Source organism: Podarcis bocagei, assembly GCF_964188305.1.
Source record: "Podarcis bocagei genome assembly, chromosome: 7".
Classification (NCBI taxonomy): domain Eukaryota; kingdom Metazoa; phylum Chordata; class Lepidosauria; order Squamata; family Lacertidae; genus Podarcis; species Podarcis bocagei.
The window spans coordinates 15,393,328-15,418,506 of record NC_138132.1 but is presented as its reverse complement, the minus strand read 5'-3'; the positions used below and the strand labels follow the sequence as shown (position 1 = coordinate 15,418,506).

The window sequence follows — 25,179 nt, the reverse complement described above, 5'->3', positions numbered from 1 at the left end:
CTCCTCCTGTGAGCAGTGAGCGGAGCGCAGCCACAGCGACGGCGGGGGGCGCGCGCGCTAGGGCGCAAGGCTGACGGTGGCGGCGGGGAGCCCGGCGGAGGAAGGAACTTGTCCCTTCCCTCTGGACTCGCGCCCCCCCAGATGTTGCGCCCGGTGCGGTCGGCACCCCTGGCACCCCCCACGCTACGCCACTGAGTACAACCCCCTTCTTCCCAAAGCCAGAGCTGGACCATAAAGAAGGCTGATCGCTGAAGAATTGATGCTTTTGAATTATGGTGCTGGAGGAAATTCTTGAGAGTCCCATGGACTGCAAGAAGATCAAACCTATCCATTCTTAAGGAAATCAGCCCTGAGTGCTCACTGGAAGGACATATCCTGAAGCTGAGACTCTAATACTTTGGCCACCTCATGAGAAGAGAAGCCTCCCTGGAAAAAGACCCTGATGTTTGGAAAGATGGAGAGCACAAGGAGAAGGGGACGACAAAGGATGAGCTGGTTGGATAGTGTTCTCAAAGCTAGCAGCATGAGTTTGACCAAACTGCGGGAGACAGTGGAAGACAAGAGTGCTCTGGTCCATGGGGTTGCGAAGAGTTGGACACGACTAAACAATTAAACAACAATAACAAGTAGTCCTAACATAAATCATGACGCAAAGAGAAGGGCACCCCAAGATAGACAGCTTAGTGCAGAATGTCCTCTGTGCCTTCTGTGCTGTGTGTGGCTAAAATGTACCTTGGGTGGTGGGAAATGAGGGTATTGCTCTGTCCCTCAGCAGTTAAACATAAGGTGAACATGCTGGATCAGGGCAATCACCCCTCAAGTCCAGCATCTCAACAGATCCCTGTGGGAAGCCTGCAAGCTGGACTTGACTGCGACAATATTCTATCCATCAGCAATTCCCAGGTACCAAGTATTCAGAGGCAAACTTCCTTTGACAGTAGAGGTAGAACATAGCCTTTGTGGGTAACTTTGCCCTGCCTGAATTTCTCTAATCCTCTTTTTAAGTCATCTAAATTGGTGGCCATCAATGCCTCCTGTTAGGGTTGCCATCGTTCTGCCCGGACGCTGAGGTCCAGCGCCGAGGGCCTTCTGGCGGTTCCCTCATTGCGAGAAGCAAAGCTACAGGGAACCAGGCAGAGGGCCTTCTCGGTAGTGGCACCCGCCCTGTGGAACGCCCTCCCATCAGATGTCAAAGCGATAAATAACTACCTGACATTTAGAAGACATCTTAAGGCAGCCCTGTTCAGGGAAGTTTTTAATCTGTGATATTTTACTGTATTTTTGGTTTCTATGGAAGCCGCCCAGAGTGGCTGGGGAAACCCAGCCAGATGGGCGGGGTACAAATAATAAATTATTATTATTATTATATCTTGAAGAGCAAAAAAGAGCACAGCCAGGGTTGTTCTTATCCTTTGAAAATGGTAGATGGGATTTCAAGCGGGTATAAATAACTAGCTGGGGTAAATTCAAAACAATGTGGCTTAGGACAGTCATCACCAAACGGAACAACTTAGTCAAAGTATCTCTCCCTGTCCTGAGAATCTGACACAATTATACCAAGGAGGGGCAAAGTTCTGTAAAATGATTTAATTAGCTCTCAGTAATGATCTTGGAGTTATTGTATTCTGTTCAGTACCTACCAGTGTGTCCCTGGCACCTTTCAACAGCCCTGAGGTATGTCTAGCTTTGCCAGCTGAGCAAAGTGCAGTATCTGAGCAGTATCTTGAGGCTTTCAGTACCTGAGCAGTACCTTGAGGCTTTCATTGCACTTTGATTAGTGGCCTGGAAGACTGTACATTGTTTTTTCCAGTTCGGTAAGACCCTACATCAAGTAAGAGCAAAGAGGCACTGGCTCAGAATATACCTTTATCCATCAAGGAGCCATCAACTTCCCATAGACCTTTGATGTGATAGTATTAGCAGTTTCTGCACATGTCTGTAGCAAATGAGGGCTAAAGCCAGGCACTGAAGAATATGGTTTGCTGTCTCAGCCATTGTGGGAAGAGATTTCAAAACATTATTGCAAGCCATTCAAACAGTGCTTGCAGCAGAACAACTAAAGCACTAAATTAATTGTTCTGCTTTAATGATGGACACAGTCAGATGTCCTCAATTGACATTGCAGCCTTCTTGGGAAAAGTTGCTTATTTGGAGCTGTCCTTGATCCTGAAGTATCCCTACCAGGGGAGTTGACACCTTCCCTGCTGCCCTGCACCAATATATGGCTCCTTTAAAATTTCTGCTTTAAAATTGCTATGTAGATACAACCTAATAAAACTGAATGGCAGGCATGCTTTTGAAATAAGAATTTTAAAATGCAGATTACAAAAAAGCATTGAGGAGCTGTAGTAGCCTGGCTGCATAAAACAACAAAGTCTCAGAGGAGCACAGTATCAGATTCGGCTAGAGGCACTTTATTTAATTATTACAGAAAAACTCTGTAAAACTCCAGTGCTTTGGGGGCAAGCCTTCCCTGCAGGGAGGAAAGTTAAGTTCATCCTCTGGAGGAACTTCAAACCAAATTTAGACAAATTCAGAAAATGTGGGCAGGTGAGGATTTTGTATAACTCTTGAATGGAAGCAGTCCCTCCCCCCAAGCATGCCAATCTCCAACTGTGGCTTCCTGAGAAAGGATGGGGGCGAGGACTAACTTTTGGTGTCAGGTGAAGGTGAAGGTAAAGGTAAAGGACTCCTGGATGGTAAGTCCAATTGAATTCGAATTTGAGGTGGAGTGCTCCTCTCCACTTTCAGACTGAGGGAGCTGGTGTTTGCCCTCAGAAAGCTTTATTGGTCATGTGGCCAGCATCACTAAATCACTTCTGACAAGTGCTGTTTGCCTTCCCGCAGCAGTGGTACCTATTTATCTACTCGCACTGCTATGCTTTCAAACAGCTAGGTTGGAGGAGCTGAGACAGAGCAACAGGAGGTCACCGCATACTGATCTGCAGACCTTGTGATCAGCAAGCCCTAGCGGCTCAGTGGTTTAGGCCACAGCACCACCTGCATCCTTTTGGGTATCAATGCAACATGCACATCTAGGTCCCACTGTTTACCCAACATTTTCATGTCAGATTCACAGGGCAGCACCACCCACAAGGAATTAAGGGCTGACAGATGCCTGAAATGTGCTCTTAACCCAATAATGCCACAGAATGCCTAATGTTTTATTCGTCAACCTCATCACCTGCCTAGATGCAGCTGAAGCCAGTGGGACCCGTTTCTTTCCATTTTTTTCTTTGTGTAGCTCGCATTCTCATCAGCCTTGTTTTTACAGATTTCCTCTGGAGCACAAATAAAACAGCCTCACACAAACTCCCTAACAGACTGATATTCTTGGAAGGAGGCAATAAACGATATCCCAATCTACTGGAGGCTTTGCAATGCAAATATCCTTCACTTCCAGATACATATACTTACTTTCTACCTCAGTCTTACTTCCTGCACCTGAAGGGATTGATTAACCTCCCCCACTCTTTTTCCGTGTGGATGCAATAACAGCTTTGGGAGGTAATTTGGAGCTGAACCAACAATGTCGCTTCCTCAAGTGGCCTTTGCACATAGCCTCATACCCTCCACTCGACTGGTTAAGAGAATGGCCATGTTTGTGTAGCTCCCTAATGAAGGAAGCTCCATGGCCATCGCTGGCTCCAATTGAGACCTTTCTCACAGTTGTGTGAGTGGCTGATTCATACCTGGCACTCTTTCAGTCACTAGCACATTCAACTCCTGAGGCCTCACTTCATCTGTTTTACCCTTTGGAAGCCACGGCCGAGACAGGAGGGTGAGTTTTCCTGGTTAAAGCATCCATTGCTTCCATGAGACCCTGAGCCCATTCCATACTTTCTAGCCTTGCTGGAATGGATCTAATATCCAGGCTTTTTCTGAAGGAGCATCTCCACCCCCATCATTCAGGCCACACACTGAGATCTAGTTCTGAGGGCCTTCTGGCGATTCTGTCACTGTGAGAAGGCAACCAACCAGAGGGGCATCTTGGTAGTGATGCCCACACTGTGGAACAACCTCCCATCAGATGTCAAGGAGATAAGTAACTATGAAACCTTTAATGGTTATCTGAAGACAGCCCTGTATAAGGAGGTTTTTAATGTTTGATGTTTTATTATGTTTCTGTATAGGCTTGAAGCCGCCCAGAGTGGCTTTTGCCCTCACCTATTTTGCTCTAAATTGTTTTCTTGAGTGTCTTCACCATTTACATTTAAATTGTAAATTATTTATATCAAAAAAGAAATCTGAGAAGTGTCTATCAACAACTAATGATATCATAGACAATTCCTACGCTGAGCTTTGCATTTCAGTATGTTCCTCTTTATCTTTGTGGTGAACAAACAACACCCACTCCCGGACCTCACTGAACCATTTGTTCCCACGTGTTGCCTGCGTCATGAGTCCATGGCCTATAAATCACTCCAGGTAAGCCTCTACCTGCATCCATCTCTGTTCTGAGTCTTTCTAGAAGGATGAAGGCACTCCTGAGTGCATGCCTCCTCTTGGCCCCACTTTCTGCAGGTAAGATGGGGAACATTTAATTATCTTGGAACAGATCACATTAACCCACAGTAACCCACTGGTGAGGATCCAGAGGATTCTGGATTCCCTATTACTACTCGTTGGTTGTGGAAATCCGAGAAGCTGAATTTAAAAGAGCCCGTGTGCTGTTGTGATTAGAGTGTTAGACAAGGATCCAGGAAGCCAGGGTTTGAATCCCCACTCAGCCATGAAGCTCACTGGGGGATCCTAGACCAGTCACTATACCTTGGCTTAACCTACTTTACAGGAATCTTCTGAGGATAAAATGGGGGAGGGGAGAACTATGCACACAGCCTTGAGCTTCTGGGAGGAAGTGACTGCAGATAAATAAATAAATTGGAAAAAATAGAAATTAAGAGCAAGTGACATTGATTGATTGGTTCATCCCTAGTCCAGGATACTGTCCTCACGCTGGCCAACCCAATGACTATGGGAAGCTCACAACCAGGACCTCAGCACAGCAGCACTCTGCCTTACCGTGGGTTCCAGCAACTGATAGAGGAAATATGTTACTTTTGCTATTGGAGGTAGTAGTACATAGCCATCATGATTTGTAGCCACTGAGAGTCTTAGTTTAATTGTACCCAGATCTAAGCTTGTAACCAAACAGTGGGAATAAAACGTATTTAAGTGAGAGTCTGGATGGGAGGAAAAGTGGGCCATGGAAAGGGAGGGTTCATCTCCCCACCTCTTGGAAATAATTCAGCCAGTGTTCTGAATGATGACTTCGAGAGTTTTAATTAATGAGTGTTTATTCATTTCATTTCCTTTCATTCTGTTAAAATGTTTTTAAAATTGTTAAAAGTTAAAAGTTTTAATTTACTATCACCACCTCCTCTTAGTCTCGTTAAGCAAACAGCAAAACCAACTAATAATAATGTTAATTATCATAATAATCCATGAAGTAAACTTTTGCTTCTGTCTTCAGTATTACCTCTGGACTGCAAATATGCTTATAACAATACTGGAATGACATACAAGGACTATCTTAAAACAACTTGTGACTGGAAGAAAAATTCCTGTGTTGCCGGTGTTCTGCGTACAAATATAAGTAAGATTTTCCTGCCTTTTTGTCTTTTGCTGTTGGATTAGATCCAGGTTAAGATTGTTGAACTTTAAGGGTTCTATTAGAATATAGAAGTCTATGCTAGGGCAACTCAGCCATGAAAAAAGTGAGTTGAGGAAGCTGTAGCACTTCAACTATAGATGAATTAGAACTCCCATCAGCTTCAGCTAGCCTGGCCACCATTCGGGGATGATGGGAGATGTAGTCCAACAACATCTGGAGGATCACAGCTTCCCAATCCTGAAGTAAGCAATGGTTTGTAAATGAAAATGGGGAACCTAACATCACCTGATCACAATCAGTGGCTGGATCTGGGTGCTGATCCCCAAGCTTGGACAATTCGATTTGCATTAATGAGAAATCCCTGCTTACCCTTCTAAAAGTTTTGACTGTTTACAATGGTTTTTAAGATACATTATAAATTTTCCCCATTCCTTATTAAAATTCCAGTCTTCCTGTTTTCTGATTCTTCCAGTCATTTTTTTCAATTCAGCATAATCCCTCAACTTAATCTGCCATTCTCCTCTAGTAGGGAGTTCATCTTCTTTCCATCTCTGGGCCAATAACATTCGTGCAGCCATGGTCGCATACATAATTAGTCATTTCTGTTCCCTTGGGATTTCGACACCTAGGATTGCTAAAAGAAAAGCTTTTTTTGGGGGGGGTTAAATAAAAAAGTTATTTTAAACATTTTTTAACTCATAATAAATCATTTCCCGAACCTCCAATACTATCTTACATGTCCACCACATTTCTAACATACAATTGACCCAGTTTTGTACATTTTTGCTAATTTACTGCTATTTACATCATTTTCAAATAATTTTCTTTCAGCATGTAACATGCTGTAAATTTTAAATCCCAATCCGATAACTTCTCCCACGCTGTAAATTGTATGTTATCCCCAAAATCTCTGGCCCATGCTAGCCATTAAGTATACATTGATATCAGTTTCTTTACTTTTAATACAGTTTTAAATGTCTGCTTTATGCATTAAAGCTGGAAAACATTTTGATATTTTTCTTACTATGATATAGTGGTGTATACATATTTTAATTAATAAAAAAGGAACAGCCCATCACTTTAGACTGACAAATTTAATAACACTTTGTATATTGTTAGTTTGAAAAGGTCCTCATTCAGACAATACAAAAAAAATTGGAACCATTGCAACGAATGTGCCTGAGTAGCAATAGACCTGCATATTTCCTGCCCCCACCCCCAAACTGGGTATTTTTTTCAAATTCTTTTTCATAGTGAAACCCCGAGTGCAACTTTCGAATAAATGCTCGCTATCCAGCTCTTGTCTCTCGGGCCATTACAGCTTCACTGCAGCAGATGATAAATTCTTTGAGATGAAGAAGTACTGTTGCAAGGCGGAACTGTGTAACAATGCAACTCTCAGCTGTAAGCTTCTCCATCATTTTAGAATCCTTAACATGTTAAGGTTGTGCACTGGATTTGGCCAAGGCATGGATCCTTAGTCAATCAGCAGTATTCAGAGGACCTGTGCCGCATTCAAATGGGGTGAGCAGCTCAAGACTATTAGGGACTCTCAAGGTGGAGAGTCAGGCAGGATGGGGAGGCAGGCATGAGGAGAAACTGTGAAAAAGAGGGACCTACTGGGCAACTACAGCTCTGCCTGAGAAGGGATGGGTTGCCTAACACTAACCTTATACCCGGTAGTCTTAGGGCGGTTCACTGAAACTCACAGGTTATTGCTGAAGAGCAGAAGAGAGACATAATCTCTGTACAAAAATAGGGATCTAAGATCCTATAATTTCAAAGAGGCTACACCATAACCAATGGCATGAAAACCTTCAGAGAGATCAAGAAGGAAAAGAAAGTTCACACTCCCCCCACCCAAATTTTGGGAAAGATCATTCATCTCAGAGACCAATGGTGACTTTGTCCCATGCTCAGTCCTGAACCCAGATTGTGTCCAGATTATATTTCATCCATGGGTATGTGCAGCTACCCCACCAAAACTATATGGGCCTAGGGTGGGTTACAATAATATAACACAGAGATACAAAAACAGACAAAGCCATTAACAGTCTCACTATACATTTGATTTTGGCAGTTCCTGACCGCAACATGCTGGCTGAAAATGGTTTGCAGTGCCCAGCCTGCTTCTCCAAAGGAAAGAAAAAGTGTAAAAGTGAGAAGACTATCAACTGCCTTGGGAATGAGACCCAGTGTGTTGTTTTTGAAGGATCTCTTTCTAGAGGTAACATTGCTACTCAGATGGGGAAAGGGCCTAGTCATCAGATGGTTCATGCAGACTCCCTCCTGTTCTCCTATTCTCCCTTCCACCCTTTCCCTTTCCCTTGCATGTTGCTGGAAAAATGAGAGGGACCACATCTTTCACTGGCCCCACTATGCACCATTCCTTAGTGTTTTGCCTGCCTACACTGTATCCTTTAACTCTCATAATGCCACTAGCTTGTCCAGAAGAAGGATTGAGAGTGAGATGTGTATATAAAATACCCTTCTGAACAAAAGTAAAAAGTGCATTCATGGCTTCACCCCAGTTGCATCTGGATCTCTCCACCACTGGAATGTAGTCCAGGACAAAATTTGTTCCTCTTCCTGAAAAAACATATTATTTAAAAGGATTGTAATTTTGTTGTTTAGTCGTTTAGTCATGTCCAACTCTTTGTGACCCCATGGACCAGAGCACGCCAGACACTCCTGTCTTCCACTGCCTCCCACAGTTTGGTCAGACTCATGTTAGTAGCTTCAAGAACACTGTCCAACCATCTAGTCCTCTGGCACCCCCTTCTCCTTGTGCCCTCCATCTTTCCCAACATCAGGGTCTTTTCCAGGGAGTCTTCTCTTCTCATGAGGCGGCCAAACTATTGGAGCCTCAGCTTCCAGTGAGCGCTCAGGGCTAATTCAGGGCTCAGGGGATTGTAATACATTTCCTTAAATTTTGTGACAATGAGCGGTATCTGGCTAACTCAGACCATTACTGCAAGGATTTATAGTGCATCAGAATTCATTTATATTCATGTTCCAGTGAAATTATGATATTTTTCACATTTCTTAAATATGCACATTTTAATACTAACTTAGTAAAATTCCCTTTTTAGCATCACAGGCATCCTCTCCTATTCCCTGGGTAAAGGACTAATGTCAACATTCATTTTCTTTTTTCCCTAGCTTTCTTTGAGCAGCACGATTTCACTTTCCAAGGTTGTGGAACAGCAGATTTTTGTGCACTCCGGAAAAATGGAAGCGGTTTAACTGGAATGGGGAGCTTTTTCCTTTTAGTTATCCAAGAAAGCTGTTATAATGCTTCACGAATCTCACACTAGCTTGAATATGAAGGGTAAATGGGACAGTGGAGACCCCTCCTTGTGTATTCCAAAATTCATGGCAATTAGAGGGAATTAGAGGCCTAGTGGTGAAATCCAGGACTCAGGATCTCAGGTTCTTACTTTTTTTGCTTTTGGTGGCAGTAAAGCGAAGCAAGGGGCAGAGAAAAAGGATTCAGAATTGTCAGTTTGCATTTCTTGGTGCAGAAAATATTGATCTGGTGTATAATAATAACAATATAATATTTTTATACTCCGCCCATCTGGCTGGGCTTCCCCAGCCACTCTGGGCAGCTCCCAACTGAATATTAAAACACAATACAGCATTAAACATTAAAAACTTCCCTAAACAGGGAGGCCTTCAGATGTCTTTGAAAAGTAAGATAGCTGCTTATTGCCTTGACATAGGATGGGAGGGCGTTCCACAGGGCAGGCGCCACTACTGAGAAGGCTCTCTGCCTGCAGACATCTTCCCTATTCTGATTAATTCAAGGGGGCTCTGGAAACTTCTCTGTATGAAAGAAACAAGCGGAAGGGTCATGATGTTTAGGTTACTCCTTCAGAGAAGCTTAGTATAGCTGGCTTAAACAGGTTCTGTTATCTCCTTTTTAAGGTCATATTAAGAGGCCAGAAGGAGCCAGGGTTTCATTTCTCTTTTTATATCTCTTTCTTCTGGTGTGGAGTTCCGTATATAGCGTTAAGGTTTAGACTTATTGTAAGTTATTGTAAGTTTATGTGAAGTCTGCTGCAACTGGATTTCTTGTGGACAGTGCCAATCCTGAATGCATTGTATATGTGACCATTGTGTTCATTTGCCTTCAGTAGCAGTAAAACTCTGCTGGATGAAATATTAATTGCCTCCGGTCTTTTTTGGGGGGAATCCTGAAACGTGTTGAAGTTTTTACTCTGCTAACTATACATTGGGATCTTCTCTGGATTGATATTGAGTAGAATTTCCATGACAGTTGTGTGGGATTGTGTATTCTAACTACAAAGAACCCTGCAATGTTTCAATAAAAATACTTAAGTTTTCATTCTGTTCATTACAATACGAAATAAATGGTTATGGGAAATAAAATGCCGGATCTCAGATCTGTTTCTTTCAGATACAAATGCAAGTATTATTTATTGGTTTAGCCAAAGAGATTACAAAAGATAAAATACATAAAAGAGGTTGAAAACAAAACAAAATACATTGCACAGAGTTCATGCACAGAGTCTCATATGACAGAGTTCATACACTGGAGTTGCAGAGCTGTAAAAGCTTTTCCCCATTTGGTATTTGTAATGCTGGTTACATACTGAGGGTGAGGGGGCTGAATGGGTAGTCTGGCATTTTAAAGTGCAGGACTGTCCCAACCATGAGGCTAGGTATGACAACCATCTTAGGCGGCGGGATCCATAAGAGCAGGAGATCTGGCCTCCAGGGAATTCCTTGCCCACTGCTGCTGCCTCAGTGGCAGCAACAGCTGCACTGCACTCCTGAGAGACCAGATTGGCCTCTCCCCCCAAAATCAGGTCGCCTCTTGGGCAATAGACAACAGGGCTAGACTGTGCTCTGCATACCCCTTGAGATTCATCTGCATTAACAGAGGGGTCAAATTTCCAGTGGATGCAAGCAATTTCATCCTCAATATTTTTTGCAAACAAGCCACAGCATTGACAAGTCACAAGCACCCTCCCTGGCTCCCAATGACATGCCCTCCCCTTGGAGAATTTCTCACCCAGCCTCTCACCCTGGGAGATGACCACTTCTCCACCTCTCAACCTGGTTACTGGCACCAGGTTTTCCTCTGGGCCCAAGCACACATGCATATTGTAAAAGGTGCAAAGCCCTTCTTTCACACTCTGTGAAACATAAATGCACAGAGGGTTTTTTAAAAACTGGGCAACGGCACGCCACCTGCTTGTGACTCCCGAGCCTTCCCCGATCTCCTTCCCCTTCCCCCTTTGTTTTGACAGATCAGGGGAGGCTCGGGAGTAACGGGCGGGCGGCTGTTGCCCAGGAGGGGCCAGCCTGGTAGTGCAGTTGGCTCTGGTTGGTTTCAGGAGCTGATTGCTGCTTGCTGCCGTGATACCACGGCAGCGAGCAACTCCTGAAGCCAGCCAGAGCCAACTGTGCTAATAGGATGGCTCTGGGCTGCTGAGGCTGCCGCTGCCACATTTCCCAGAGAAAGATTTGCAAATCTTGGGAAATTCCGGGGACGGAATTTGTCCAAGGACAGATTTGCAAATCCGGGGACTGTCCCCGGGAACCGGGCACATCTGGTAACCCTACAATAGGAGGTGCTACTGTCTCCTCCCACACTTGTTTCCAATGTAGATCTTTATTCCTCACCTCTTGCATTGTTCCTGATGTCGATCTTAACTCAAACCTTCTTTCCTGGAATGGGGAGGCATAATTTTGTGGTTTGCCTCATCTGGCAACATGTCTTGGGGAAGCCTTGCCAAGGAGCACATTTGACCAGACAGGCAGAAGTGTGATTAGCACAGAAATCATGATTTAAAATATGAGATTTCCTGATCTTATCCAGGTCATCTCTCCTGAAACTGAACTACAGGCCAGGCAATGACAACTGGTCTATCTGTGTCTCCTATATGCCTTCAGACAGGGTGCCATAGACAGTGCCCCGTGCCCCAACCTGGCAGGAAACCTCAGTCATGCATACAACAGGCACCAGTAGTTTAAGGATAATACCTCCTGCCAATTGCTTATGCCCAACCCCCCAGAGTTTGATGGATGATGTCATATGATAAAATAGAAGGAGGAGAAGAAGGAGAAGGAGGAGGAGAAGGAGGAGGAGAAGGAGGAGGGTTTGGATTTGATATCCTGCTTTATCACTACCCTACGGAGTCTCAAAGCAGCTAACAATCTCCTTTCCCTTCCTTCCCCACAACAAACACTCTGTGAGGTGAGTGGGGCTGAGAGACTTCAGAGAAGTGTGACTAGCCCAAGGTCACCCAGCAGCTGCATGTGGAGGAGCGGGGACACGAGCATGGCTCACCAGATTACGAGTCTACCACTCTTAACCACTACACCACACTGGCTCTCTTAACCCTTAACGCAGCCACAAATCACATGCAATATCACCGCTGAATATCTCCTCCTCGTGGCAGCAAACAATCCAACCAATCATGGCATTTGGGGGGTGGGACAGTGTGGTGAAATATCAGCTGGTTGGCTGGCGTACAAATCCCCCAATGCTGCTTGGCCAGCAAGTGCTCTAGGGAGCGTTTCCTGACCACAGTGCTGTGGGGTGTGGGGGGGGGGAGCGGCTGCCCTCTTTGCCAAAACCCAGGAACGGCCCTGCTGGGGCGGTGGTGCATGTGCCAAGAGAGAGGGCCACCAGGCCATTCTTTGCAGCATCATGGAGAACTCTAAGAGATCAGCTTCCTCTAATGATGGCTGGAGTCAGTGGCGGAGGAAAACTTTCCGGCACCCAGGGTGGGGTGCCGAGGGACAGGGCGAACCGCCTGGCAGTGCACGCGCAGCCCCGACACCGACGGTGCCCTACAGCTGGGGGGGGGGGGGAAGGCAGTGGGTGGACAGCGTGGAGGCTGCGGGCTCTTGAGATGCATGGCTTGGGCATGCTGCAGGCCCTGCGATGAGTGCCACCTGCCATATCGTCACCACCCATCAGGGTGACAGCCGAGGCGGACTGCACCCAGCACACCCCACTTCCTACACCACTAGCTGGAGTTTCTTTTCTTTCTTTCTTTTTTAAAAATTGTTTTATTAGGTTTTGGGTCCCTTTGGAGAAGCAGTCTGGGCACTTCAAACCATTTTCAGCCAGCACGTTGTGATCAGGAACTGCCAAAATCAAAAGTATAGTGAGCATGTTAATGGTTTTATCTGTTTTTGTACCTGTATGTTATATTATTGTAATTCACCCAAGGGCTTTACAGTTTTGGTGGGGCACCTACAAGTATTATTGGATTAAAAGATTATCTAGACCTAGTCTGGGTTTAGGACTGACATTGGGACAGATTCAGGAGAGGCCTGGTTGGAAAGGGAACCCATGCCTTCTCAGGCAGAGATGTAGCTGCCCAGTAGGCCCTTTTTTAAAACAGTTTCTCCTCATGCCTGCTTCTTCATCCTGCCTGCTTCTCCACCCCTTGAGAGGCCCTAATAGTGCTGAACTGCTCAACCCAACCTATAGCCATTTTGGCTGTCTCACCCCATTTGAATGAGGCACATGTCCTCTGAGTACCGCTGATTGACTAAGTATCCAGCCCTTGGCCAATTCCAGTGCAAAGCCCTAACATCCTAAGGATTCTAAAATGATGCAGAAACTTACAGCTGAGAGTTGCATTGTTACACAGTTTAGTGTTGCAGCTGTACCTCTTCATCTGAAAGAATTGACCATTCCCTGTAGTGAAGCTGTATTCACCTGAGTCACAATACCCGGTTACGGCGCATGCATTCAAAGGTTGCACTCGGTGTCCCCCTATGAAAAAGAATTTGAAAGAAATATCTTGATCTGGACAAAATATGCAGGTCTATTGCTCTTCAGGCATATTCAATGTAATGGTTCCAATTTTCTTTGATGCCTGAGTCAGGACAATGTGGAATGTGTTATTAAATTTGGTACTCTAACGTGAGGTGCTATTTAATTTTTGTTTATTTATTTAAATGTGTGTGCAGTGCGATATCATAAAAGGAAAAAAATATCAAAATGTTTTTCACAGAAACATTAAATACATAAAAGAGATAAAAGAACCCTTAAGTTAAACAATCTTAACCTGGATCTAATCCAACAGCAAAAGACAAAAATTAAGGCAAATCCTACCTAAATTTGTACGCAGAACACTGGCAGAACAGGAATATTTAATGGAGTCACAACGTCTTGTTAAATTGCCATGTGGTGTCATTGTAGTTTCGGATATATCTGCACATCAGAGGTAATGCTGAGGACAGGAGCAAAATATTACTTTGTGGATTATTAACATCAGTATTATTTGGTTTTGTGGTTTGCTTAATGAGACACAGCGGAGGAGATGATAGTGAATTAAAATGTTTAAATTAAAAGCGGTTCAATTTAATAAGCATTTTAATAAAATGAAATAAAATAAAACACCCATTAATTAAAATTCTTGAAGCCATTGTCCAGAACACTGGTTTAATTATTTCCAAGAGGTGGGGATGTGAACCCTCCCTTTCCCATGGCCAACTTTTCCTCCCATCCAGACTCTCACTTAAATATATTTTCTTCCCACTGTTTGGTTACAAGCTTAAATCTGAACACAATTAAACTATGGAATTTTCTACAAGACATAGTGGATGCCACCAATTTGAATGGCTTTAGAAGGGAATTAGGCAAATTGATGGAGAATAAGACTCTCAGTAGCTACAAATCATCTGGCTCTCTCCCTGCTCCTCCAACCTAGCAGATTGAAAGCATACTAGTGGAAGTAGATAAAGAGGAACCTCTGTGACGGGAAGCTAAACAGCGTTTCCGTGGGCCCTTGCTTCCATCACAGTGTTCCATTACATCAGAAGTGGTTCAGTCACGCTGACCACATGACCCGGAAAGCTGTCTGTGGAAAATTGTCAGCTCCCTTGGCCTGAAAGCGAGATGAGAGCCGAAACCCCATAGTCGCCTTTGACTGGACTTAACCATCCAAGGCTCCTTTACCTTTTCCTTTTTTACTGTCACATCCGAAGTCTATGGGAAGTTGCTGGGTCCTTCATGGATAAAGAGCAATATACTGATCAAAGTGCAATGAAAGCCTCAAGGTACTGCTCAGGTGACTGCTCAGGTGCCAAACTAGACATAGCTCAGGGCTGTTGAAAGATGCCAGGGACACACTGGTAGGCACTGAATAGAATACAGTGACACCAAGATCATTACCGAGAGCTAATTAAATCATTTTACTGAACATTGCCCCTCCTTGTTCTAATTGTGTCAGATTGTTTGGACAGGGAGAGATACTTTGACTCAGCTGTTCTGCTTAGTGATGACTGTCCTTGGCCATGTTGTGTTGAACTGAATCCAGCTAGTTGTTTATACCTGCTTCAAATCCCACCCTCCATTTTCAGAAGACAAGAAGAACCCTGCAGTGTAGCAGCATCCTTCTTGCAATGGCTGATCAGATGTCCATGGGTACTGTGCTGGTCCCGGGGGGTAGGTTACCGTTATCGTAGTCAAAGATCAGTCCTGAGTCACTAGCCTGGAAACAGTTCACAAAGAGTGAGGCGAAGTCCGAAGCAGGAAGCAGGGCGGGGACAGGAACACTGGAAGGTCAGAAGCAGGAAGCCGGGCGGGGAACAGGGACACTGGAAGGGCAGGTCTGGGTCCGGGTAGGAGCAGGTACTCAACGACAACGTTGCTCCCGCAACCTGGGACTGGGCTGACTGGCCTTTATCTTCTCTGAGGCCAGGGGCGGTCCTGGCCCCCAGGAGACCCGCCTCCCCTGGCCTTAAAGCGAGCACTCCTCCTGGGAGAAACCAGCTCCCTTCGCCTCTCTGCCCTGAGCCTCTGCAGTTCAGGAGACGCTGAAGGGTTAATGGACCCAGGGGGAGACTCACCTGTAGGCACTGAGTCCTCAATCACCTCAGGAGCCAGAGTGGAATCACCTGGTGCCTGCTCCTGAGGATCCCGACACAGGTGCAGGCGCTTCAGACTCAAGGCCCTGCCCCAGTTCAGCCAGCCCTGGAGGCGGGGACTCCTGTGCCGGCTGGGATTCCTCCGGTTCAGCCTCTGAATCGGAATCCCAGGCCATCACAGGTACAGGACTATCATGAGAGGAGGGCAGTAGCCCACTCCCACTGTTCTCCCCCAGCAACTGGAAATAGTACATCCATCAGAATTAATAGCCCCTGATAGCCTCTTCCATAAATGTGACTAGTCCACAGTTAGGTCTATCCAACTGTGGCTTTCATTGTTGATGTGGGTTTTCTATAGCTCAGCCAGTAGAGCATGAGACTCTTAATCTCATGGTCAAGTCCCATGGGGGGAATTGAGGGGTTGGACTAGATGGCCCCTGGGGTCCCTTCCAACTCTACAATTTGATGATTAAACTGAAGAATTTTGCTGATGCAGATTATGCTTTGCTTCGGCAGAATTTCTGATGTCCTGGAGAAGCTAAACTAATTTATCTAGGTCTATTTAGCAATGCAACGCCTTCCTTGATAGCCAGGGATGTTTCTCAAGTTTCTACCCCATCCCTCACCAATAAATATCTTTGGCTGGAAGGATTGGAGGTAGGGGGCGGGTATTTTAGCAGACCTTGCCCATACTTGTTCCTCATTCTCCATTGGCTTTCTGGCAAAACTTACTTAATAGTTTCATTCCAGAAGGGAAGAGAAACAGGATGGATTGCCTGACCTTATACCACCCCAGAATTAAAGCAGGCCTAGGGCCACAAGCCTCAAGTGGTACCATAAGGCTTTTAAAATAAAACAGCTAATACATGTTATTAGTGGTTTGGCTTCAATTCCTTAGGTTAAAATTGAACTTGGGTCCCCAATACCCTCTTCTTAAACCCTTCCAGGCATGCACTGGTAAAACAGATGACCCAATCTTGCATATGACTTTCCAGATATGGATGTAACTTTGGCCCCTGTATGTCCAGTGATAATCAATAACTTTCAGTTTGTATCACCCAAGGATGTGGACAGGATCCTTGGAAATGTGAGAGCTAATGCATGTGGCAAGCAGGAAAACTGGCTCAGAGTAACAGAAAGGGATGGGGGTAGGATATAATGAAAGCCAAGAAGGGCTGGTGATGCCTCCCCCCCCCCAAGCTCCAACACACAGCTTGGCTGCTTCACTTACTATCTTTCTTCAGCATCCTCACTGAACTCCCTTTCCCCAGCATTCATTTCAGGCTTTGACGTTTTCTGCTTAGACTTCTACATCTTTAGGCATGCTGGGTGGGGCTCAGGAGGAATAAATGGATGCACGAGGGCTGAGAAACTTGAGCTATCATTAAAATAACAGAAGCCTTTATGTTAGGTATAACAGGTGAAGAGTTACCAAAAGAAACTGCATGAAACTGCATGAGACATTGTTGGATTTTATGGACTTTAACATCATCATGTTGGGCGATATGAATGGAGTGGTATCGACAAATATGGATAAATCAGAAAGACAAGTGGTGACAAAAGATGGAAGACTACCGAAAACCTTCTTTGAATTGACAGACAATATGGACTTAATTGACATTTGGAGAACTAAGAATCCCCTGAGTAAAGAGGAGCCATTCTTTTCTGAAGCCCAAAAGACCTGGACAAGGATTGACCAAATCTGGATAACTACAGGAATGGCTCCCAAGATTCGAAAAGTGGAAATCTGCCCAAAAACTTGCTCCGACCATAACCCTGTGAAGATGGAAATGAAACCAACATTGACTGGTTCCTTCAGATGGAGGATGAACGACGCCTTGTTTAGAGATTCAGAAATTACCAAGAAGGCCCAAAAAAGTATAAAAAGACTATTTCGAGATAAATTTGAAGACCGCAGTGGAAAAAAGAACAATCTGGGACACAAGTAAAGCCGTAATGAGTGGGTTTTTGATACAACAAAATGCAATAAAAAGGAAAACTCAAAATGAGAAAAAGGAGAAGATCCTGGAGAAAATAAGGGAAGGAGAGAAAAAATTGAGACTTAAACCAAAATCTCAAGAGATTCTGAGAGAAATTAAGTTACATCAAGTACAATATATGAAAATGATAAATCAGGACATTGAATGGAAAGTTAAACAGATGGGACAAAAGACTTTCAGCCAATAAATGTGGAAAGTTATTAGCATGGCAGTTGAAGAAGAGACAAAAACTAAATATGGTTACTAATCTTGAAGTTGATGGAAAGACTATACAGAAACCACAGGAGATTAGAAGCTGCTTCCAGAGATATTTTAAACAACTCTACACACAAGGGCCGCAAAATGGGTTAAAAATTGATCAATTTCTGAACTCAAATGGATTACAAAAAATTTCTCAAGAAAATAAAGTTTTATTGAACTCCAAAATATCTGAACAAGAGGTGGAAGGCGCGATTCAGAATATGCAACTGGGCAAATCTCCAGGGCCTGATGGATTAACCTCCAAGTACTACAGAACCTTAAAAGACTATTTGATCCAACCTTTGAAGGAGGTTTGTAATGAAATTATGGAAGGGAAAAAGGCACCGGAGACGTGGAAAGAAGCTTACATCACACTTATACCGAAAACTGAGATGGAAAAGACACAATTAAAGAAATCCCTACTTAATGTGGATTACAAAATATTTGCAGATATTTTGGCTAGAAGACTGAAAAAAGTTTTGGCAGAAGTGATACATAAAGACCAGGCCGGCTTTCTTCCTGGAAGACACTTATCGGACAATACGAGGAATGTAATTGACATTCTAGAAAAGCTGCAGGTGAACATTAATACAAAAGCAGTTTTGATTTTCGTAGACGCGGAGAAAGCCGTTGACAATATTTCCTGGAGTTTTATGAAGAAAAATCTTTATGGGATGGGGGTTGGTCAGAACTGGTATAGGTGCGATATACTCTGAACAAAAAGCTAAACTGATAGCAAATTATAATGGTTGGGAGTTACTCGTGCGTAATCCTGCTCCGTTTGAGCATTAGATTGCCTGGTTAAACCCTCCGGACTGCACAGCCCATCTCAGCGTGGCTGCCCTTAGTCACTCGTAGAATCTGTCTGTGGGCGTTTCTTAAAGCGTTGCCAACATAAGAGTTGTTTGACGCCCAATCGTCTCCGCCTCTCACTGCGCGGGAGTCTCCTGCGCAGGGTGGGCGTGGGCAGCGGGGTGCTTGGGCTCTCCTCGCTAACTTCCAACGAAGAGTCCTGGAGCCCCTGCACCTCCCTGTCCCGTTGCTCTCCTGGATCCCTGGTGTTACACTCATTCTCTTCCCCTTCTTCCCAGCTGAGTCTCCCTCAAGCGCTGGGACCTTCCCCTGCAGAATCAGAGACCCTCTCCTTCTCCCGAGCCTCTGATGGCAGTTCCCTGACATCCACCTCCCTCCCAGGGCCCCCTTCACTCCCCCTCCAACCCGGGGGCTCTATTGCAGCCTCTTCTCTGGTCGGCGAGCCAAGGAAACCCCAGAATGAGCTCTCCTCCTCATCTGTGGGTGTGAACACCTCTTCCCACCTGCTAAGGTTCCCACCCAAGGAATGACTCTCCCAATCCGATTCTTCTTCAGATTCTGAAAACCCTTAGAAACTCTCTTCCTCCTCTGTGGTGCCGAACTGTTCCTCCCAGAATCGCTCTAAGGGCTTGGGTTTATCTGGGAACTGTCGGTGGAACACTTCCACCATATGCTCGTCACCAACTGCCTCTGCTGGCACCCACGTGTTTTCCGACCAGGGCTCTCCTTCCCACGCCACCAAGTACTCCACTTGCTGCCCTCGCCACCTTGAATCCACTATCTCTGCAGCCGAACTCTGGTGTTCCCTTTCTTCTACCTGTGGTTGTGGCATGACTTCTACCTCCCGCCCCTCGAATTCCCGCCCCTCTCTGTGTGGTGAGAGTAAGGACCTGTGGAACACGGGATGTATTTTCATGTTGTTGGGCAACCTGAGCTTGAACGCCACGGGGTTTATCTGTTGTATAACTTCAAATGGCCCCAGTCGTCTGGGCTGCAACTATAATAAATAATAAATAATAAATGTTGGAAGTGTAAAGAAATTGAAGGTACTTTCTTTCACCTTTGGTGGACGTGCCCAAGGATTAAGGCTTTCTGGGAAATGATATATAATGAACTGAAAAGGGTATTTAAATATACCTTCCTGAATAAACCAGAGGCCTTCCTCCTGGGCATAGTTGACCAATCGGTGTTAAAGAAGGATAGAACTTTATTTATGTACGCTACAGCAGCAGCAAGAGTTCTTATAGCAAAACATTGGAAGACAGAAGATCCACCCACCGTGGAAGACTGGCAGATGCAACTAATTGACTACATGGAGATGGTGGAGATGACTGGTAGAATTCGAGACCAGGGAGAAGAGCAAGTGGAAGAAGATTGGGGGAAATTTAAAATCTATTTGCAGAAACATTGTAAAATTTTTGAATGTTGATGATATTGAAATGAACTGTGGGGGTTCTAGCAACAAGATAAAATTTAAGATTAAACCAACAATGGATAAACTAAGGGCTATGAATTTGCTGAACCAACTTTTAAAAGGGATACAAGAACGGGGGATGTGAGGAAGTCAGGAAAATATGTGAATTTAAGATATAAAACTAAGAAAGAGGGAATTTTTGTGTTTTTCCTATATGTGCTTTTTCTTTTTTACTATTAGTTTTTTAATGTATGTATTTTTGTGCTTAATGTTTGAATTGTCATATTTTGTAGTCTGTATTTTGTGTTTTTATATTTCTCTTGTCCTTGTCTTTGTATTTTTTCTTTTATACTGTGCATTGTTAAAACTTAATTAAAAAAATTACAAAAAAAGAAGAAGAGTTACCAAAAGAAGACAAAAGATGGATTTAAGATAAATAAAAATGAAATGAAAGTACTGGTTAAAAATATGACAGAACAACATAAAAATGAGTTACAACTAGCAACACAATTGACAATTGAAAAAAAAAGGTGAACTGTTGGGGGTTTGGTTGACAGCTAAGAACAGGAATTTCTTTAAGGATAACTATGTATGGAACTATGGAAAGAAATAAAGGAAAATATGGATGTTTGGGGAAGGATGAATTTATCACTATGGGGAAGAATTTCAGCAATGAAAATCAATCTATTGCCAAGAATGTTATTTTTATTTCAAACCATACCCATAGTCAGTGGAGCAGAACACTTCAAACGATGGCAAAAAGATCTTTCTAGATTTATCTGGCGGGGGGGGGCAAGGATTAAATATAAATTATTAACAGATGCCAAAGAAAGAGGTGGATTTTCACTGCCAGATTTGAAGTTATATTATGAAGTGTCCTGTCTCTGCTGGCTGTGGGAGTGGATAATTTTTAAATACATATATTTTAGACCTTGAGGGTTATGATAATAGATTTAGATGGCATGCATTTATTTGGTATGAGAAGACTAAAGTGCACAAATGGTTTTTAAATCATTTGGTAAGGAAATCCATTTTCGCAGTATGGGAGAAATATAAAAACCTGTTAGAGCAGAAGAAACCATGGTGGCTTTCCTCACAGGAAGCAATATCCTTGAAAAAAACTAATGCAAAAAGTGAATGGGCAACCTATAAAGAGTTGCTAATGGAAATAGAACAACAATTAAAGTTGAAAAGATTTGAGGATACAAGACATTTAGTAACAGATTGGTTGCAATACCATCAATTGAATGATGTCTTTAACATTGATAAGAAAAATGGGTTTAGTAAGGAAATTTCAAGGTTTGAAAAAGATTTAATGGAATACAATGTGAAATTACTTTCCAAAATGTATAAGTTGTTGCTAGAATGGCATACGAAAGATGAGGAAGTTAAATCGGTAATGATACAATGGGGAAAATATATTGCGCACAATATTCAATTTTCATCTTGGGAAAAGTTATGGAGGGAGGACTTAAAATTTACAGCAAGCTGTGCATTGAAGGAGAACTATATGAAAATGATGTAACACCTACAAAATTAGCAAAGATGTATAGAACTTGTTGTTGTTCAGTCGTTTAGTCGTGTCCGACACTTCAAATGTATATTGGAAGTGTACAGAGAAGGAAGGCACGTTCTACCACATGTGGTGGATGGGCAAGATAACAAAAACATTCTGGGTAATGATATATAATGAGCAGAAGAAATGTTTAAAATAACGTGTGTGTTTTTTTGGGGGAGAAGCTTTTTTACTAGGAATTTCAGATGTAGAGATGCCAAAGTAGCAGATTATGTATGCGAGGACAACAGCGTGGATACTACTGGCCCAAAGATGGAAAAAAGACAAAATCCTGACCAGACGTGAATGGTTGATGTAGATGATGGACAACGCCAAAATGGTGAAAATGTCCAGGGAAATCAGAAACCAGGACATAGTAACTTTATTAAGGAATGGGAAAAAATATACAATTTACTTAAGAGAACACTGTAAAGAACTAAAAATTTGACAGGATTTGAGTAACGCTTGCAATGTACTAAAAGCTAAGGTAAAAATGGATTATTTAAAGAAAAATAGAGAAAATATATGATGCAGTAGAAAGTGTTTGAAAATGGAAACCATGGAGGGGTGGAGAGAATCCTAAATGTTGATGATTGTCACTAATGTTTGCATTCAAATGAATCGTGTAAAATTGAATAAAAAGGATTTTCTTTTCTTTTTTTAAAAAGAGAGAATAGCCATGTTTTTGTAGCTCACTAATAGAGAAAGTTCCATGGCCATTGCTGGCTCTAATAGAGACCTTCCTTGTAGTTGTGTAAGTGGCTGATTCATACCTGGCACACTCAGCCATTGGCACATTCAACTCCTGAGATCTCACTTCATTCTTTTCACCCTCTGGAAACCACGTCAAAGACAGCAGGATCAGTTTCACTGCTTAAAGTCTCCATTGCATCCACAGCCCATTCCACACTTTCCAGCCTTCCTGGAATGGATCTAGTATCCAGGCTTTTCCTGAAAGAGCATCTCCACCCCACCCCCCAATTCAGCCCGAACACTGAGATTTAGCTCTGAGGGCCTTATGGAGGTTTTCTCACTGTGAGAAGTGAGGTTAGTGGGAACCAGGCAGATGGCCTTCTTGGGAGTTGTACCTACACTGTGGAATGGCCTCCTATTAGATGTCAAGGAGATAAGTAACTATAGAACTTTTGGAAGACATCTGAAGGCAGCCCTGTATAGGGCGATTTTAAATGTTTGATGTTTTATGTGCCTTCATCATTGACATTGTAAATTGTAAATTTTCTATATCAAAACATAACTCTTAGAAGTGTCAATCAACAACTAATGAGATCATAGACAATTCCTTCACTGAGTTTTGAATTTCAGTATGTTCCTCTTTATCTTTGTGGTGTACAAACAGCACCCATTCCTGGACCTCACTGAACCATTTGTTCCCAAGTGTTGCCTGCGACATGAGACCATGGCCTATAAATAACTCCACGTAAGCCTCTACCTGCACCAATTCCCTTATTGATCCATCTCTGCTCTGAGTCTCCTAATCTTTCCAGAATGATGAAGGCACTCCTGAGCGCATGCCTCCTCTTGGTCCTGCTTTCTCCAGGTAAGATGGGGAATATTTAATTACCTTTAGAGGACACTGAAAAGAACTTGCAGCTTGGGAGAGAAGGGGAGTTAAAAGTGCAGATCAACACCCCACAGAGCAAGGAGTGCAGGGTTACCAAGAGAAAGTAGCAGAGAGTTAGGTCATGAATATTTCTTGTGATGTCATTATGATGGGCACGACAATCCTTTTTCCCCTGGCACCGTTGGGCCCGCCCTCTCACTTAAGTATAGTGCACACAACTCACAGAACACCAATCCCATGGATTTCCACAGTCTACCTCAGATTATCTTGTAGGGGATTTGCATGAAGTAAAACTTAATAAATAGGAGTCTCGGGCAGGATTTGTTCAAATTAACAATAACAATTTTATTTAACAAGTTTATGACACGAGTTGATAAAACTTAGGATACTTCAGTTTACAATGTTATTTCACTTCAAGATTTTTTCAGTTGTTTCACACTTAATACTTTGGTTCTTTTTTTAAAAAAAAATTTCAAAGTTATAACAAAACATATTTTCCAAAAACATATCCTTATTCCCCCCCCCATTTTTCCACCCCCCGACTTCCCTCAGTTCCAGTCTTTGGTTTCTCCAATAATGCTATTTTCTGCATGTTACAGAGTTGTATAGATCCTCCAACTGTTTAGCTAATTATTATCAGTAAAAAATTGTGGATGTTTATTCAAAACCTGCCAAGGAGTCCAGTTCACTTTGTTGCGTCTTCAAATACTTTGTGAAAGGTTCCCATTCATCCTTAAAGTCACAGTTATCCTTGTCCCGTAGCTTATGTGTCAATTTTGCCAGTTCTGCATAATCCATCAATTTTTCTTGCCATGATTCTTTAGTTTGGATTTCTTCAGTCTTCCATCCTTGTGCTACCAGAACTCTCGCGGTCGTTGTCGCAAACATGAAGATGTTTTTCAACTTTTTTGGCAGGTCTTTCCCTACAATCCCCAACAAAAATGCCTCGGGTTTTTTTAACAAATGTTAAATGGAACATTTTCTTCAGTTCATTGTATATCATTTCCCTTTTTTTTAATTACTTTACAATCCCACCACATATGATAAAATGTTCCCTCCTTTTCCTTACACTTCCAACATATGTTTGAGCTAGTTTTGTACATTTTCCCTAGCTGCACTGGTGTTGTATACCATCTGTACATCATCTTCATGTAGTTCTCCTTCAATAGTGAACAATCTGTAAATTTTAAGTCAGTTTTCCATAATTTAACCCAATCCTCCATCATAATATTGTGACCTACATCTTGTACCCATTTAATCATAGTTGATTTTACCTCTTCATCTTTCGTCTCCCATTCTAATAGTATGCTATATGCGGCCTTCAGTAATTTCACTTTCCCTTCAATCACTTCCATTTGAAACCTAGATCTAGTATAACTATATCCTTTCTTACAGTCTTCTTTATATGTTTCATGTAATTGTCGATAATGCAACCAACTCTGAAAGTGGTATTTGAGCTCATAATAATCTCTTAATTTCCATTTCCCATCATGTTCCTTTAATAAATCAGCATATGTGAGCCATTTTCCTTTCTTTCCAAGTGGTTTGAGCAGTAATGCTTCATGTGGTGAAAGCCACCACATAGTCTTTTGTTCCAATAAGTCTTTATATCTCTCCCATACTCTCATTAACGATTTCCTGATTTTATGGTTGTAAAAGCTTCTATGAATCTTCCCTTTCCCATACCCTAAGTATGCATGCCAACCAAATCTGTTGTCATGTCCTTCTAGTTCTAGTGCCTCTTGCTTGTCCAATCTCATCCAGTCCCTGATCCATACCAAACAAGCAGATTCGTAATACAATTTAAGGTCTGGGAGGGCAAACCCACCTCTATCTTTTACATCTGTAAGTATTTTATGTTTTATCCTTGGCCTTTTGCCCCCCCTCCCCGATAAATCTTAAAATCTCTTTCTGCCATTGTTTAAAGCATTCATCTTTCAGGATGACTGGTATTGATTGTAAAAGAAATAGCATTTTAGGCAACACATTCATTTTAATCACTGATATTTTTCCTAACATTGAGAGATTCATTCTGCTCCATATTTCTAAATTTCTTTTTACCTCAAGCCAATTTTTTCATAGTTATTTTTAAATAGG

General features: G+C 43.0%; 1 protein-coding gene across 6 annotated transcripts in view; it reads left to right on the top strand.

Annotated features, from left to right (window-relative positions):
- The window catches only part of LOC308590518 (phospholipase A2 inhibitor and Ly6/PLAUR domain-containing protein-like), a 151,743-nt gene that overhangs the window by 12,133 nt on the left and 114,431 nt on the right, over positions 1–25,179 (top strand). Inside the window, exons 1-5 of one of the 6 annotated variants that reach the window (XR_014009785.1) lie at positions 4,429–4,524; positions 5,474–5,596; positions 6,869–7,018; positions 7,695–7,841; positions 8,777–10,009. The exons of 3 other annotated variants lie outside the window; for them this stretch is intronic. The gene's annotated coding sequence lies outside the window, so the exon portion shown is untranslated. Of the gene's footprint in view, positions 1–4,428; positions 4,525–5,473; positions 5,597–6,868; positions 7,019–7,694; positions 7,842–8,776; positions 10,010–25,179 lie in introns of those variants that run through there. 2 more of the 6 variants (XR_014009784.1, XR_014009778.1) reach the window with 2 other exon arrangements.